The sequence below is a fragment of the Tasmannia lanceolata genome, unplaced genomic scaffold (genome assembly GCF_043159265.1).
Source record: "Tasmannia lanceolata isolate RefF3 unplaced genomic scaffold, GAP_Taslan_0.1 ptg000035l, whole genome shotgun sequence".
NCBI classification, from domain to species: domain Eukaryota; kingdom Viridiplantae; phylum Streptophyta; class Magnoliopsida; order Canellales; family Winteraceae; genus Tasmannia; species Tasmannia lanceolata.
The window spans coordinates 2712528-2717393 of record NW_027518712.1 but is presented as its reverse complement, the minus strand read 5'-3'; the positions used below and the strand labels follow the sequence as shown (position 1 = coordinate 2717393).

Here is a 4866-nt window from a genome sequence, read left to right as displayed (position 1 = left end):
AGGGTGTTCTTCCAAAACAAAAAAAAAACGCACAAAGAGGATTAACGAGAGAATGAGACCGGACGGGTCTCCTAAACACACAAAGATGGGCTCTAAGCAACCTTATCATTGCCCTTGCAAAGGGGGAAGCAAGGCTAAGACAACTAATTGACCAGATTGGTCTCTAATTAACAAAGGAACACACTGAAGTACAACCTCAGAGAGGATTCTACAAATGAGGCTTGCCTCCAAAGGAGGATTGCCTAACGAGACAGAGTATGTCTCCTAGTACAGGTTATAGTATCTAAAGAAATCTAAGAGACTGTGCTAGTCTAATCAAAGAGAGAGGAAAATGCTACCAGATAATTGTAAATTTCAATCAATTATTATAAAAACAAATCAAATATCAGCAAAATATGATCTACAACTAAATAGTGCACAATCTGTAATAATAGCAATCATACAATGATAAACAATATTAATTAGTCCTGACCAGCCGCTGGATAGCCTAATAAAGCAAGAAACAACATTAAACACTTCTATGCCCAACCACAAGTACCACTGCCCCGATATGGGGGTGAAATCAGATGATGCTAAAGTAATCATCTGATATCACAAATACACAGGATAATATTCCTACAAACCGCCTTGAAATCAGACAGTACACATGTCGATAATATCGAATAGAGTAGTCATCTGATTTCCTCCTTCAATTAAACAATTTATTGAAATAAAATTAATTACCCCAGACCAGCCGCTGGGTAGCCTAAGTAAAATAAGCTTCCAAAATAGTCTCACCTGGACAGTCCATTCATCGTCAGAACCTAACTCAAAGTTTAGTACAAAAAGAAGAATATTAAAATTTTTAATAGATTATACAAATGCACGCAATGATATTTCTGATTTTTATAAATTTTTGATGCATAACAAGGGGCATATCTGAAAGGTTGAGTACGCCTACTAAACAAAAGAGGGGAGCGCTACTTAGATTGAGCGAGTCCCCTAAAGATGGGCTTGGGCTAGCGCCTTCATCGCCCTGCTAGCCTCCGCCAAGTACATAGTTATACATGCATTTATCTAAAAGATTTCAAGCTTTATAGTCTCTATCCGATCGTAGTTCCATATCTAACTGCGGTAAGACAACCTAACACCATGAAAGCTTTCCATGCTTTGCCCATTAGCTCACGGCGTCCTTCCAATCTTTCCTGAGTCCTAAATACAGCCGCATTATTTTGCATTACTCGTTGCATATTAAGACAATTTTTCTTTTAAACTGGGAATGAATCATTTGAGCTCCTTAATTTATCTAGCCACGCAAAGATTGCTGCCCCCGCATCAGTCTTCATAGATTTTAGTTTTGCTGCTGGACTGCTATAGTGAATTATGGACAAAACAAGGATGGGCTCCTTGATAACATCTACACCAATAAATAAAAAGCCAGCAGTTCAGAGATTTCAGGAAATCTCTCCTCCAGTACGTCAGGAGGCAAGTAATTCAGATGCGGATACATGTGATCCTTCAGAGGTCCTACTCCGTGACCTTCGCGAATTTCCATAGTCACAGATCTTGAAACAACATCTCTTGACGCTAGATCCTTGGCAGTTGGGACATTTCATTCCCTAAATCGTTCACCTGCACTGCTCATAAAAGTACCACCTTCACCTCGAGACCCTTCAATAATGACACCCAGCACTAAATATACCCATAGGGTGAAATTGTACAAACTCAAAATCCTAATGAGGTATATTCCCGCATGCAACCATAGCATTACCATCTCCAGTGCACGTATGAGCTGAGGTGGCAGAAAGGAAAGCTCTACCATAACCTCCAGTTGTCAAAATTGCTGAAACAGCACAGAACTGATGAAGTGCCCCACCCTCCATACTAAATACAATCACCCTTTGGCCATTAACACTACTATCCATGATAAGGCCCAACACAAAGTATTCCATAAAAAAAAACAAACTAGGTATTACGTTTCATAACCTGACCATAAAGTGCGTGCAATAAAGCATATAGCAAGTTCATATTGTAAGCACATTAACAATTTCAAATACATGGCTTTTTGAATAATAAATCTACGGATTCACATTTCTGTCCAGGTATAATACAATTCCCTTTCACATAGAGCATAAAAAATCAACTCTGTGGCTACCAATGAATCCAAATTATTTAAAAAAAATCTCTACACAATTCAGTGAAAACCTTGAATTACTATGTTAAGGTGAGGATTAAGCACAATCTCACACACTACGAATCAAACAATAAACCTGCATCATTTGGCCTAAAGTCAAAATTTTCCTCACCCAAAGAAAAGATAACCAGAACAGCTACTCAGTGGAAATCTCGAGGCACTAACTCTTATAATCAAATCCTTTAACACAGAACATTCATTAATCAACTGGCAATTACAAAGCATAAAACCATGACAATACCTAAAGCATGATCAAATCTGTTTACCAATCAAATTCATTTCATAGCACAAGTCATGTCCTAATCAGATTATAATCATCACTAAAATCACATACAATTCAATGATGCAGAGAATAGTTAGAAATATTACTTGAATCTCAATTACACAACAATTTTGGCTCTGACCTTTGCAATTCCACGCCAAGCTTCCTCCAATGAAACCTTCCTAGCTAGAATTTTGTTTCAATTCACAAGCAGATGGTGGATTTGAACTCGTGATTTCGAGTTAGGGTTACAGATGAAGATGAAAGGGTGACCTTAAGGCACAGATCTGAAACTTTGAGGTAGTGAATCTCTTATCTCTCTTAAATCTATATGAAAATCTACTCAACCGAGCTTAAAGCTAGCTATCGATGTACTCTTTTCTTCTTCTCTTCAAAACTCAAACAAAAGCAAACTCTAGCTCCTTGATCTCTCTCGCAAGCTTGAAAATTATCCCCAAAATTCCAGATCTAGAGCATGGAATGGATCTACGGTTTGGATCGGAAATCGACCGGGATCTGATAGATCCGATCGGAGAAGACAATCGGAGAAAAAAAAAAAAATAGCACAATCTCTCTCTTTCTCTCTCTTTCTCTGATTTCTGATTTTTACAAGAAGAAAGAACAGTTCCTCTCTTCTCAGATCTGAGATCTGAGATCTCAGATCTAGCAATGATAGGCCGGAGTTTGGAGGTTCTCGATGGGGGATTTTGGGTTTAATGGAGGTGGAGGGAACCGGAAAAAGAAGAAAAAGAAGAAGAGGAATCGGGGATTAGGATGGAGAGATGGTAGTGAAGTGCGATCGGAGCTCCGGCACCGTTGCCGGAGATAGTAATCGGAGAAGAAGAAAAGAAAAAAGGATTTGGGTTTTTTCTCTCTCTCTCTCTCTCTCTTTTTCCACGAGAAGATGAACAGTGCCCTCATTTTCTGATTTTTTTTTATATATATCGTTATAAATGCGTTGATATTGGCACTCCAAATATGGATAAAGCGCGCGGTTCGCTAAGCGCACCCCCGCCGCTTTGTCCTATTGGCAGAAGATAAAAAAACCAATATTTTTTTACAAATACACCCCCTCTCAGGATAAAACAGCTCCCTTACAAATTTAAACTACGACACTGATTCAATCCGTTTGCTGATCAAACGATATCGGATTCCAACGAAATTTTACAGGGACCTAAAGGGGACTCTAACCTAGCTCGGAGTGCAATTTGAGACCCTAACTCACTGGTTTGGCGAGGTTTCGCACCAGCAACACGAACTTGGGTCCGGTCAAAATGGGGTGTCTACAGGGAGGCACAATAGATTGCTCCCTTCCATACTGACGCAGGATCCTGGCAGGAACATAAAAGGAACTCTTTTTGAGACCAAGAAGGCGAACGTAGTTAGCTTCTCCAGTGTTGAAGACAGCTTCTTGGATTCCAGGGATTTGCCAATAAATCTGATCTTCTTGGCAAGAATTTAACCATTCAACCCAATCGTTTTTGTGATCGAAAGAAACATCACGGCGCCATTCACTGAAGGTGTACAACGTATGATCAAAATGGATAGGAGCTGCAATTTTTAGCTTGTGGCACAACCACACCTGGAGTAATGCAGGACATCCCGAGAAAGAACCAACGAAGGAGCGAACATAAGAGCCTGGACCTGAGCTGGCGCGAAGACGAGCCATATCATCCAATCCACTGAAGGTTTCTGCAAGTATAGTAGGAACTGGATTGGCGCCACGATCCATTTGATCAACTAGGTCCAGAAGAACAGCTGACGCAAAGCGAGAAGGCTGGACAGTGAGGAACCTAGCAAAGGAGCAGAATCTCAAAGCGCGCCGTCGTGCTTTTTGAATATCAACAGCACCAATGTGTCCGATAGGAGGGTAAATGTCAATCAGATGTTGCATGGACACTTCTTGGCCTTTCATGAAAGAGTTCATGGATTCATCTGGATTATTCATTAAGCGAAGGAACAAAGGACGGTAATCTGGAACACAGGATGGCTTCACTAGAGGGCCATCCACAGGATATTCCAATAAGGCACACCATTCTTCAAAGGTGGGACACATTTCTTGGTTGCCAAAACGGAAGACATGATGATCGGGATCCCAACACTCTGATGCGGCATAGAGTAATCCCCAATCGAGCTTGATGGTCGCCACGTAGCCGAAGAGATTTTTCTCTTGCTCACTTATGCCATAGATATGGGATTCTCTTAATGTACGACGGATCCAATCAAGAATTGCACGAGTAGACATGGTGCCTGCAAGCCAAGAGAAGGGATAAAGAATGATCAGGATTACATGAACACGAGATTGGGATAAGTTCCTGCCAGTATAAAGAAAGTATGGATACATGATCGAATCACATAATAGAAGTTTGAAAATCGTACGATCAAGAGATGGGATGAGATAGCATAGGATTGTTTTCAATGGATAGATCAT

The 4866-nt window shown here is 40.4% G+C and overlaps 1 pseudogene; it reads right to left on the bottom strand.

The window, feature by feature from the left end:
- Positions 1-1247: 1247 nt before the first annotated feature.
- LOC143859616 (succinate dehydrogenase [ubiquinone] flavoprotein subunit, mitochondrial pseudogene) lies at positions 1248-2007 on the bottom strand (annotated as a pseudogene).
- Between the last annotated feature and the right edge of the window lie 2859 nt (positions 2008-4866).